The sequence below is a fragment of the Epinephelus fuscoguttatus genome, linkage group LG13 (assembly GCF_011397635.1).
Source record: "Epinephelus fuscoguttatus linkage group LG13, E.fuscoguttatus.final_Chr_v1".
Classification (NCBI taxonomy): Eukaryota; Metazoa; Chordata; class Actinopteri; order Perciformes; family Serranidae; genus Epinephelus; species Epinephelus fuscoguttatus.
Genome location: NC_064764.1, coordinates 18,103,082 through 18,117,116, shown reverse-complemented (window position 1 = coordinate 18,117,116; position 14,035 = coordinate 18,103,082). Strand labels below are relative to the sequence as shown.

Below are 14,035 nucleotides of genomic sequence, written 5' to 3'. Positions count from 1 at the left end.
GGAAACTTCTTCCCTCCATGCGCACACACACACACACACACACACACACACACACACACAAACACACAAACACACCATGGTGCCTGTAGACCACAAAATGTCTTTCATGTCAGGTGCTGTTTTCATATGATTTTAAGATAAAATTGCCATGCTGCAAACCCCATTGTGGGTTTGCAGGGGGAGTTGAGAAAACGTGAGAAGGTTTCGCTTGTCATCGCAGTATATCTCCTGGTTGTGTGCGAGGGAAAATAGTTATTTACTGTATGGGAAATAGTGGTCCACAGATTGTAAACACCCCCTCTTGATAAAATTTCCAGCATGGTTTCTGTGGTTATTGAATGCGTAAGCGTAAGCGTGATTTCTCTAAACACAGACGTGTAGACATATTATCAACTTTTCTGACATCAAGCCAGCCCCTCTTACTTACGCCTACACAGAGCAAAGTTGTGATTGTGTAGAATCAAGACATCAGCATCTGCATCTCATAGAGGGGCCAGAAAGATCAATTATATTTCAGTTAATTTCCCACCAGTCTGACAAAAGAATGAGTAGGATAAAAGTAATACTTCTTGATTTACAGTCAGTTTAACTATTATTAGGTCCACTTGCTTCAAGAACATTGGCATTTTAGAATAGAGCAGATGAACTCACAAGTGTTATCTTTAAAAATGGACATTTAAAGTTATCAGCGCAACATTAATGTCAGTCACATTTTACACACAGTTTCGACAGCCTTCATCTTCTGCAGCCATATTCAGATGGGAAACCATTTCTATTTATAGAGGTAAGTTATTTTGCATTATCAATTTTTGTCCTCACTGACTTCTGTAGTCAGTCTGAATATCTTTTAAAGTCAATCAGCATTTATAATTGCATGGTAGCTGATTGCCCAAGTAAATGCATTCAGATATGTTGTTGAACTTGAATACCCTGATGAAACATTTTTCAGTTGGCGATGTGACTTTGGTGATCCCCTGTTGCACCACTGTTTGGTCAAAAATTTGAATTTGTTACATAATTTGTTAATGATGAAACACTTGCTAAACTTTGCCATCATTCCCTTAGAAGCACTTTCTGCATTTTTAGCATGGTAGTGCACTAAACTAAAATGTTGCACATGCTAAACATAATGCTAAACACAATGCCTCATAACATCAGCATTGTCAACACTGTCACTGTGAGCTAATGCTAGCACTTAGCTTGAAGCACCTGTGCATCTGTACCTAAGTACTAGGGCACATGGGTCAATGATCTGCAGCCTGGGTGGTTTGAGTACACTTGTCAGAAAATATTGCAAGTTTCAGGTGGCCACATTATGAAGTGACAAAGCGATGCTCTGAGTAAGTTATTATTAACTTACAGATGCATTGTGCAATGACGCAACTTCTCCCTTCTCTACCACTCTTTCCACTTCTCTGTCTATCTCACACAGCAAGTGGCTTTATCATCAGCACTGCTGTGCTCAGAATTTCCGTTGTTTGGCTTTTGACCAGGAAAATCTGTCAAAGTGTGACATATTTAAATCTCCCAGGTTATGACCTGAGATATGTGTCCTGTAAAAATATTTCCCTCTGCAAATATGTAGGCCTACTACCATGTCCTAACAGCAAGCAAGTGCCTAGTCTCGTGTGACCAGCCGCCCTTACTTCGGAATGGGAGTCTGGGGACATTCGTCCTTTGTTTTGTAATAGAAATGTTCGGGGATATCCAGACCACGTGACGGCGTTGCCATAGGTATGGCACGTGTGTTACACGCTTACAGTGGGCCAGGCTTGCAATCAAACTTATACCGTATCCCGTCTGTAAACAGGCCAAAACATCTCTCTTCTCCTGCGTAAGGAATTTTAGACAGAGTCGCTGTACATCCTTCATTTCTCCAATCTTGTGGACGTTGCAGCTCTGCAATATAGCTGAATCAAATGAAATCATATCCATTTTAATCTCTTCTTGCGATGCACGAAACAGTTCCTTTTCTGTTGTACTATGGACAACAATTCGGGGAACAGCAATTCTGGTATAGGCGGGTGTAAAGCAAAGCTAATTAGCCGTTGGTCGAGGAAGTACGGAAGTACGCGGATTTGGATCCAATCACATCACTGCTGCTGGGAGCCAGCGCTAGTTCTATTACAACTTTCCTATGGGAATGTCCACAGACGACAGAGTCAGCCAGCGCGCTGACGTCATCGGCGTCTGTGTAAGAGACTAGCAAGTGCCACTCTGTCCACATGAAACCCATTAAATAGGCTGTACACTACGAAAACATCATGTAAACAAATGACTGTACTTATCAGCTGTGCGCTCATGTAAACAAACCATGTAGGTTATCAGCTGTGCCCTCGAGATCATAGTAAAGATGTAACCTCTTTAAAGATGGATGAGTACTTGCTGTCCTCCACTTTTGTACTTTTTTAAAACAGAAGACACATTTTTGTGATATTTACTGGAGATATCATACACATACCAACAGAAGACACATTTTTGTGATATTTACTGGAGATATCATACACATACCAACAGCAAGTAGGTTGTTATTAGTGATGGTCATGATCAGAAACTTTTGCAGGTTTGCAGGTCATGTTTGGGTCATTGATTAATGCATTAGTTTACAGGTCTAACGGGCCAGGTTGGTGTGGGCCTTTAAAAAACCCTGACCCACGCATGACTGCAGACTCATATATTTAAACCTTTGAGAAGATGTTGAGAAATTATTAATCAGTAAATGAATAAAGTTTGAAACCTGTCCAGGTCCTATTTTGTTATTCTGGCTTATAAACAAAGTTTAGCTCAAAGTAATCTTTAATTTGTAGTTTGTTGGTGAAGCAAGTGCAAGTTTATCAATTAGGAATCCAGTGCTGTTGGACACATTTCTTGTTCCAAGGTGTAAATCCCTGCAAATAATTTTAATTCGTAAATATCAAAATATGGTTAAAATGGACGAAAAATAAGCACTTTTTTGTTTTTCACTCACTGATCTTTTTTTTACTGATGTAAACATGCACATGCTCTGTCAACAACATTCCATAATACTTTTACATAACAGTAGTATGTTATCCCCTTGGTAATTCCCTCATTAAAAGAATTTGTTGATCCCATTTAGCCCCACTCCAAGCCCACGGAGCACTCTGAGGTCGTTTTGCCACATATGAGGTGTGACCAATCAGATTCACAATGCTAGTGTAATGACATCGCTCATCCCATGCCCTTGAGCGACTGCAGCTGACTTGTGAGTGCTAAATGAGATTTTTCTCAAACCTTTTGAAATACATTTTCCCTTCACTGTGACCCAAATCTGATAACATTGTTGAAGCAAAATTATGTCAAACCCTCGATGGAACAAAGTGGAAATGTCTTTTCATTGACACGTCAGATTGCAGTCTGTTGTTTATCTGTCTATAATGGAATAAAGGTCCGTTGTGCAATTCAAAGACAATCTTTCAATGCACTTCTTTTCATGGAACAAAACCTTAGCTTCATACAGTTACAAGATGTAGCACTTAATTGGTCACAAGCTCAAGTCTTCTCCTATCACTGTGACAGGGAGTGCAGCACTCTGTCTTAAACTACTGCAGAACTCTGGCAGTGGAAGGTAATAGTGGAGTGCCATGCTGCTGGAGGGCCATTACAGCTCATGCTCTCTGAGGTGGAAAAGCAGTGATCAACAGAAATGAAATGGTCATACTGTCATCGGAGAGCGCAGATCAATCCAGGACAAAGTAAAGTACATTGCTGGAGCTGCCTGACAGAGAGGTGATGGGATACTTTTCCATGGCTGGACTCCAAGTCCCCACCAACAAACAAAAAAAGACTGCTTGAAAGTTGTCATGTCAAGGAAAGGGGGAGGGGGCACACACATCTTCATGTTTTTAAAAACTGGAGAGCTTCTTGACCTTGGCCACGATGAAGTGTCTGGCAGCTGCCTCTGCATGGTAATTTCGTCTGTTTGCCATCTAAGCCTCTCGCTGGATCTGCTGAGCCCTTGCGGGGCACTGAAGTCATGATTATAAATCCCGGGTAAACAGTGAGCATCAAAACGCCATAACAAATCCAGAGAATTATTGGGGTGGTACTACGAGGCCATGTGTGATTGGAGTCTGATGTAGTACAGAATCAGGTGATATGTCATGCCTTCAAAACCCTTTCTCTAATCTGTAAAGCATTTTTTCCCCCCACAAGGTCAAGGATGACTGACTGACTATCTGTGCATGTGTGTGTGTGTTTGTGTGTGTGTGTGTGTGCAGGGAGGACCTCTCCCACAAAGCAGACGCCCACACACAAAACACAAGCTCACACATCTTGGTGCACACATGCACAACAACAAACAGCATAAATGAAGGGGGCAAGAGTGGAGCGGGTATGCTCTGCAGGCAGATGTGCTCTCTGAATGTTTTCAAAGTCTCTGTATTGCCTCGGTTGCTGTTCTGCAATTTCACAGCTCAGGGTGTACAGACACGGTGAGAATAAATTAAACAGTCTATTGACCTTACTTTGTCTGCATCCAACTTTAAAATGAATCGCACTCAATGAAAAATGATTCGGAGAGCACCAAATAAACATCGAAGAAGGACTGGATTTTTATTGAAGAAGTAGCAGGAGATGGACAGGTGTGGTACAAATTGAACAACAAGTAATACTGTGAGGAAGTGTCTGAGCCTTAACGTTACAAATTGTGACAAAGGGTTAAAAAAAATGTGCTTAGAGTTTGGATTACGTTTTTAATATGTCATATTTTTGCGTAAGGTTGCATGAAATAACACAGGTTAGACATAAATGCAGAGAAAAACAATGCACCGACTAATTTCCTATTAGCTTTAGCTTGGAGCATCCACACCACCTCTCATACATTCTCAGTAAGAGCCTGTTAGTAGAATGGCTTATGTGTTATTCCACATACACAGATGAACACTATGATAAATAATCATCCTACTTGTCTGCTTGTCAGACATATAAAGGCATGTTTAGATAACCAAACAAGCTCGTATATACTTCATTCATATCGATCACTCTGAATATTGGGGTTGCTTCTATTGGCTTCATGGACGCAGGGGAAAATGAATGTATTCACAGAGAGGCTAGAAAAACTGACCCGCTATCGAATTCCAGTTGAATCAGATGCAATATAAACATAAATCACAATCAGCCTCTGTATACAGTGTGTCATGTGTTGCTACAATAACAGATGTAGCCGAGTTGTTATTGTACTGCAGCGGTCTGTTGAGCACTCTACTGTATATCGACCTCTTGTTTTCAGTTAATAGATTCAGTAAAAACCCTGGCGGGGCTTTGAGAGGTGTTGGTGTTATATGGGGTTGAGTGGCTGTCAGTGACTGGGAACAGTTAGTCAGTCACCCATGCAGGTGTTGCTGCTGGGACTGAGCCCTCACGGAGGACCCAGTGATTGTCTGTGGGCAACAACAACAGCAGTCTTTTTGCCCGGCATGTCCTGATCCTTCTGTCCAAGCATTTATCATTATGGAGTGTATATAGGCTACAACAAACATGGACTGCAGGCATGCAAACTTATCAAGGGTGAAACAAGTGACAAAGATGTGAAGCCCCTAGAGGGGTCTGGGACATGCCTCTTTCTTGGGAAGAATTTTTTAATTTAAATATTGCCTTTAAAGAGTGGATTTACAGTCAAATTTAGCATGCGGATATCGGGAAGAACTCACCCTAGAGTTAATATTATCTTACCGCTATAAAAGTAATGTATTCAATTGGCCGCCCACGAGTCACATCCAGCAAGAAGCAAGCTACAAGTGGCCTGGCTAGGGATTGGTGCCAAGACCAGGAAGTAAGCACCCTGGGGCAAAATGAATCAAGACCATAGTATTAATAAACTCTGACATGATCAGCTCTTTCATCATTACTTGTTAAAATTTTGGTTTCATGTATCATCATGCTGCAGATTCACTCCTGCATTTTGCATGGTGACCTCCTCCACACACAGTCTCTCATTCACCGCCGTTATAGTTTACAGTTGACTTAGGACTCGTCTTGGCTCTCCATCATGCCATGACCTTGACGCACGCACACTAGTGTCATCTGTACTCAAGTACGTCCTGACTGTAGGTGACTGAGTGGGGACGCTAGAGGGCGCTAGGTGCTTTTCTTTTTGCAGTGTAGTTTTCTTCCACAAAGAAGACAATGTTTATTGGAGAACAACTATTGGGAAACTCAGCCCTGCAGCCCAAAACATTTCCTAACTTTCCTATGTTGAGTCTGTCACCCACCGCAGACATTGACTGTCCACAACAAAAGCTTCCTCGGGATAACAGTGGATATCATGTCACTGGATATAAGGTTACTGGGACTAAAAAGCTACCGCTTAATGTACAGCACTGTAGTGAGGCCAGCAGGTCGACAGTGACTTAAGAGATGGTGAGAGACGTGTTTCATTAAAGGCCCGAATATACTTGGGCGGAACGTACGCGGAACGGACTCCGCGGACGTCCGCGCGGACTCAAAGCGGACATCCGCAAGCCCTGTGTGCGGAAAGCAGTGACTGCTTGGCATGTATTTTTCACATCACAGGGATTTTTCACGGACGTTTTTACAGGAAACTACAACGCGGAAGTGCGCTCGATTATGGAAGCCCGAATGACTGCAGACATTCCTCGCGGAGTCCGTTCCGTGTACGTTCCGCCCAAGTATGTTCGGGCCTTTAAGATGCTCTGGTAAGAATTGTTCATATACCTCTATCTGACTTGACTATCTTTTATTGTTTAGGGCTAAAATGTTTTAGTGAAAGGGAACTTCAGTTTGTGAAGGAATACAGCATGCTGCGCGCTGTTTTAAAACCTGGCCAAAAATAATGGAGTAACGCACCGTTTGGTAACAGTAAGCGAGTTACTGAATTACTGTAACGCGTTACTAATAACATGTTATTAAGTTTTCAATAGGTTGCCTGCTGCTGAAAATGTCTGGCCCACTGACATTTTCTGGTTTTAAAATCCTTCCCAATTGAATTTGTAATTGAATAATAGGCCTGGTCTACAGTATTGACTCATGAAGTAGTCTCATTTTCCAAAACAAATCCAAAAGCAAATAGTTTAATTACGATGTCATTTTAATAGTGTTAGCCTTGCTCATATTATCTTAGCATAAAATAAATGGGGCTAAAGGTAACATTAAGTTAGTTGGCACTTTGGCTGAGGAGCTCAACTTATGCTATAATCACCTGCAAAATGGTAATGTTAACGCTAAACCAGTAGTCCCAGAATGCTAACATCAGTAATGTAACATCCAAATTGTGATTGCTAGTGTTTGCTAAATCAAAACAATTCAACCCCTTAAGGCCCATTAACAGTCAGAAACTTGACATGTCATTAAATCATAATGCTGCTGTAAGAGATTTTTACCTTAAGGGACGTGGGCTCAGTGGCATTGCACATCACAGGCACAAGCCAGAAGCTGCTTTTTTCTTTTTGACAATTTAGGAGGCGTGGTCCTCATTTCATTCCCTGTGACTGTGTCCTGGCAGACAGGATTGTGACACTCAACAAAGAGATAGGTATCAAAAGAGTCGATGGTAAGGATAGAAAACACCATGTTGCTAGGATCCTGCTGTCTGCTCAGACTAAAGAGTAATTTTTCAGCTATGGGAAAAAAAAAACTCTCTTGCTTGTGTGTATTTGAAAATAGGAGGAGTGCTCCAAGGCAACATTACATGACAATTTATAAGACATTAAAGGTGAAACAGTATCACTAAGATATGGCATAGGGAAACATCAACACATGAACATGTCTTACTACACAATCCTTATCTATGCTACTGGGGTGACTCAAGGGATGGCAACATTGGTCAGTCGATTTAATAAAGATATTCATGATGGCCAGGGAATGCATTCTAAAGACTGTTGTAAAGGTTGAGTGAAATGTCTCAGCCAATGTTGGATGGTTTTCCAAGTACATGTTCAAGTTCCTCTGAGGAGAAATTGTAACTACCCTAATGGTGTGTTCACAGCAGACGCTATGCAAATAATGTGGAGATGTGGAATTCACATTATTGTATCTACATGCAAGTTGAAATTTTCCAACTTCAGCAAGAAATTTGTGTGACGCAGTGTCACAAAAGTTGAGTCGATGTAGTTCAGATTCTTGTGACATAAATGAAATAGAGGACAAACATTGCGGCTGTCTGTGTGCACCCGTAGCTCTACCACTCAACATACTGTACAGACACATCAAACAAGGCAAGGGGGTAGAAATTAGTAAGCAAAAAACCACCTGGTATGTTTTGAAGATATGTTTTTCTGACTTGTGGAAGCTTTTTTATTGAGTTGCTTTGCAAAATGCTCTGAGTAATTTAATTGGTGTTTTATTGTGGAAAGTAAATGGAAGGAGTGAATTGGTAATGCGCTGCTGAACAGCATGAAAAAATAATAAAGAGCGTTGCCTTCTTGGTTTACATTGGCTCCGAGCACAGAGCCTTTTACCATGTTCACATGACTTCATTCGAACTATTAGTTGTACTTAACTGCAAACCAAGTAAGTCATTAGCTGCCTTCCTCAGTTAGTTAGCACAACTGTTAGCACAGATCTGATGGGTGAGTGTTTGGCAGTTGCAAAATACTCCAGAAATCATACCATGAAAATTTGCATTGCAGATCTAGCCCCATCATTAGATCTAAATTTCTGGTCCATGGAAATGCAATTTCAAAACTTAGCTCTACTTTACGTTTAGTGGCAGGTAGCTAATGCTAGCACGATAACATACCAAACTGAGATGGTGAACATGGAAAACTTTATACCTGCTATACATCAGCATACTAGCGTCTGCCTACATTCAGCATCACAGAGCCGTAGCAAGTCTGTAACAAATTCTATAAGGAGATTTCAAGTTTACCACTTGTAAGGTAACTGATACAGAGATAAGACCCGAGGCTGCGTTGCATAGCATTGTTGAACAAATCCTCATACTTAAAAATTAAAAATCAGGTCATTTTTTCAGTGTCTCACAATTTCATTCATGTATGAAACGACAAAAAGCCAGACAAGGAGCAATTAGAGCTGGTTATTTACAAAATCGAGTGCCCCAAGGATGATGCGTAAGCATTGCACTGGTTCACTTAAAAAGCCAACAAAATTTTTCCATTGGATTTTGGATGGTTGCTGAAAATAATCTCTGTGGCATACAAGTTTATGATGCATACACGTTTTATTCAGCAATATAATCTTCACAAATACACACTACTTTCATGATTATTGAAGCCTAAATGCAATCGCCAGAATTAAAAAGCTAATGTGAGGCTTTAAACAAACCACACAACAGGGCATGATTTAACGTCACCGCCATAACAAGACTGTAAAGTCGCTTTTGGAGTGATGACGATTTGTAGTCTCAATTAGCTTGTTAGCAATTGCCTTTTTTTAAGACACACAGAAGCTTCAAAGTTCATGAGTGGGGTATTTACTATGTATTTTATGTCATAGAACAGAATGTGAAGGTCTTGCAAGCTTTTGTCAACCACAAGACATTATTTCAGGCATCTAATTAAAAATCCATTCAAAAAAATCCATTGACTTTTAGATGAGGGAACCATGAGTGGTAATATTCTAACTCATTTTTGGGTTTTAGGACTCATTCCTGGGGCTCTCTGTAGCCACCTACTGTAAATCCATCATCAAATAATACTACTAATAAAAATCCTATGTGCATGTTAGCTACAACATTGGCTGCTTACCTGTCAAATTATTATGCCGACTCTGCATCCGTACTATTTACATTTTTAATGCGTCCAAAGCTCTCCCCTCCTTTGAAATGCTGCACCAATATTCATGCAAAACTACATGCACACAGAGCACAGCGGGTAGTTCAGGAGGCCCGGGTGATTAGAGCAATCACAACAAAAACAGAGCTGGCTTTCCCTGTTTAGATATTCTCAGCAGTCATTGAGTAAACAGAGAGCTGGCCAGCCTTGATCGGCAACAATATCACTGGTTGCATCTGTAAATATCAGCAATAATATATTGTGTGTGGGCAGCCTAAATAACCACCCACAGTCACACACATGCACACACACATACAAGCACAAACACTCCCCCCTCTCACGATTAGCACGATTACCACCACCACATACACCCACACACTTACACCCACCCCTCACACACACACACACACCGTCCCTTTAAGATTGTATCAATGTTGATTCCTTTTTAATGATCTAATCTGTAGCACATGCACGCTGCAAACATGCTGGGTGCTTTCCCATCCTAAAAGATCATCTGTTTAAGATATGATACTTTGAAGGTCATATTTATGTTTCTTAAACCAGCTTCAGACTTGTGGCACATTATATTCTCCTCCATGGCGTTCCACAGGACATATAATGTCAATGTTAACTATGTTGTTGAAATCATGCTCCGCCGGTACTGCAGGCCAGTAAAGTAAAGACACCCTTTAAAAAATGATTTCAGCGCAATCAGCCGGGGAGGGTTAAAGTGCTTGGGCTACTGTTTGAATGCTTTATATCACAGGTGGTTTTTGTGAGTTGTTATTACAGCAGTCAGGATAAGATCTTTATAAGTCCTGCACAGTTAAACGGCCTTTTGTGTAAAGCATTTGATAGACCACCAGTGCCCTCTGTCAGCCTCAACCAGGATATCACATATTTACTGTTTCTCTTCTGTGGGGGTGATTTGGCTGCTTTGTGTTTGAGCAGAGTTGTTCAAACTCACTTTACAGGAGTTATATTATATTTTAAATTTACAACAGTATTGCTGAGTTTCACCATAAAAGTGACCCTAACCACTAAGCGTAGCCTTTTTTGTTTGGTCTGGTTTGGTTTTATGCAGTGAAACATTTTTAACTTCACAAGTCCTGGTTTAAATTCATTGAAATAATAATATATAAATAGTACTGCATTTTATTTATTAATGCAGTAAAATTACCAACAGGTTGCCTAGTATAACAATTAATGTTTGATATTTCAAAGTGAAATACGAATAAAGCATTCAGCAACCCTATCTCAATTTGCACACTGTGTTTAATATCTGAAACGACATTTTCTATAAACAATGGAAACCATTTTCTCTGTACACCATTCTTCTATTAACCTTTGGTTGGCGTCATCGAAACCATTCTACTGAATTCCTTTAATCTCTTAATATGTGTATTTTAATGATGCCACTTTTTCAATGCAACATTTGGACAAAATCTAACAGTTTTCTAAATGTCATGCCATTTTGCATGCTTGTGGGAAAAAAAGCAGGATTATGCCGATTTAAATACGTTACCACAGGGTCATGCAAAAACCAAACCTGTGGGTGTAAAGGCAATGGGTTCATTTTAAGACGAAAGGCATCCTGAGGCAGCCATTAGGGTTTTTGTTCATGTGTGTGAAACTGAAAATTGATTGTGGGAAAGGAACCAGGCGCCCTGCTTTAGACATGCTGATATCTTTACCTAATCTAGACCACACCAGACATTTTCCAGTCTAGGTCTGTCTGTGTTAGCCTCATTTTAGGCTATACGGCACGATTATATTACCGAAACTTGCTTCTGAACTTGTACATAAAAAAAGTTGACATGAGGTCAACTCCATGCAGCAAAAACAAAAGAGTTTAGTATTGATTTCAGGTTGTGTTGTTGCAATGGAAGTTAGAGGATTTCATTGCATTTCATTAAGGTGTTCCTGTGTGTTCTGGCTCGCTGGTACCGCACATTCACACCAGAGCCATCATTAATGTTGTTAGCCACACTGGTTGTTTTTCTGGTGTTGAAGTCAAGTTTGTATTTCACTTTTCTTATGTCCTTTTTAACGTGATATTAGGGAGAAAGGTGTTTTCGTCTTGATGGCACTGAAGGACTTTTCATCGTCTGTCAAAATGTCATCCAATTCCCTCTCACAGAACATTACCAGCAACATATCACTTCTCTATTACTATATATAAATGTTCAGATGACGTTTCAGGGAAATGCAACTTAACTAGCAGAGCTTTGACGATTGTTATTAGAGGAGACAACTAAAGCTGAAAAGTGCACCTTTTTCACTACACAGTGTTGGAAAATGTAGATTTTTAAGTCAGGCTAGTTAAAGTTCCTTAAAAATTAAAGAGTTTATCATGAAGTGTTTCGGGTGGATGTTAACTTAGTGTTTTGAACTCATTTTGAACTCATGCTACAGTTGAAGAAAATTTGCAAAAAAGTAACAGCTGTTTTTAATGTTAGTATCAGTGGTGTGCGTGGGTGGTGGATGGGTATGAGACAGAGAGAGAGAGAGAGAGAGAGAGAGAGAGAGAGATGGCGATGGAGGGTAAAGCATAATTAGAGAGCTTTTAACACTCGCTTTGCCTTAAATTAAACAAAAATCAACTCTGAACTGTTTTAGCAGTGTCACATTTGCTTCATGAGTTTCACAAGTCTCATTTTGTCTTTGGGTTAAACAAGGTCACCCTTGAAGACGTTGGTATCTCTCCTCAGATGACTATCATGGCGTTTTATATTTACATAATGTGTTCATAGTTGCGTAACAATGGATTTTTGAAGGAGAAACCGCAGTCCACTTTATGCTGTGGTGTCACCAAAGAGGTTTGCCTGCACACAGACACCAGGGGGAATCATTCAGCCATTTAAAGGCGGATGATCAGTGTTGTGTGATTGAGGTTACACAGAGTTGAGATTTAAAAGAGGAAAAAAAAAAAAAAAGATGTCTCCCATGAAGACATCTTAGAAGTTGCAGGGGCTTCTTACAGTACAGCACACACCATCCACCACAATTGCAAAGGAATATTAGACTATATCAGTAAATTATTTACCGTAAAGAAGATGGCATAAATTTATATACAGTTTTAAGAATGCACTAAAGAATTATATGAAATGCATGTTAAACATTACAATATATCAGCAGCATTTTTCTCCAGCTTTGCAAAATTAAACTGTATATTCCTCTTTTAGAATAGTCAACAAATACTGTCCCTCTTTCACCACAGGAGGGAGCTGCAGTAAAAGAGAGGTGAGCTGCGGCATTGTTGAAGAAGTACAGCTCTATTTGACTTCATGCAATATTTAAAAACAACAACAACAACAAAATAGCAGTGATGGAAACAATAATGGAAGGTTTCTTACCATTCAGGAGACTAAAAATCCTGTAAAATTGAATTATTACTGAATTATTAGTCTTAAAGTCACAGTGACTGCTACTGCTACCAATGACACTACACTCCTACACTGCCTCCAGTTGTAGCTCTACTTATACTGCTGCCTTATTTCTACAGTTTTACTGTTACAGAGCCACTGCTGATGACTGAGACTGCCATTACAGCCATGATTATAACAGTACTTCCATTACTGAACCAACTGTAACATTGACTTCTGCCACAATAGGTCAAATACTTACTCTGCCAGTGGAGAAATTTAAGGATAACTGATCCGAAATTAGCTGTATCTACGCCCAGTGTCACTAAACTATCCAAGGAATAGGTTCATTCATACTGTAAAGCTTATGATATTTTTTCATACTTGTTGCAGCAGAGTTTCAGAAGAGGATTGAGAGTTTTTTTAAGTATATGTGTTGTATATTAACAGGAAAACAAGGAAGACAAAAGACTTTCATGTTATATAGATACAAAGAAAACATACTGTATATTCTTTACACTGGCACGATTTGATCACCAAGGTCACTGTAGCAACAAGAAAACCGCAAGATAAGTAGCTGCAATGAGAAACCAGTATAAGAGGAACAACTTCATAGATTAAAAAAGCTGATATTTTGTGTTCAGCTCTCTTCGTGGTAAGATGGATCCTGAGGTAAGATATGTGGGTTAGCCTGAAGAAGTCTTCTGTTTATCAGTTTCTATTTCTATTATTTCATTTATTTTTTGTTTTGTATGATGAATATGATCTTTCTCAATTGTTTGCCCTACTTACAGTCATTTTCAACGCTCTGGGAGACGTCATTTAGACTGAATCATAGACACACTCATACATTGTTTCACAATTATATGCATTTGAAACCGCAAGGAGGACAGTTCGCAAAATCAGGATTTGAAGGACTTTGTTTTGCTGTGGGCTTTGTCTGTTCATGGGCAGCGGAGA

General features: G+C 39.9%; 1 protein-coding gene across 1 annotated transcript in view; it reads left to right on the top strand.

The window, feature by feature from the left end:
* Positions 1-500: 500 nt before the first annotated feature.
* The window catches only part of ikzf2 (IKAROS family zinc finger 2), a 48,266-nt gene continuing 34,731 nt past the window's right edge, over positions 501-14,035 (top strand). The window contains exon 1 of the mRNA XM_049595056.1: positions 501-784. The gene's annotated coding sequence lies outside the window, so the exon portion shown is untranslated. The remainder of the gene's footprint in view (positions 785-14,035) is intronic.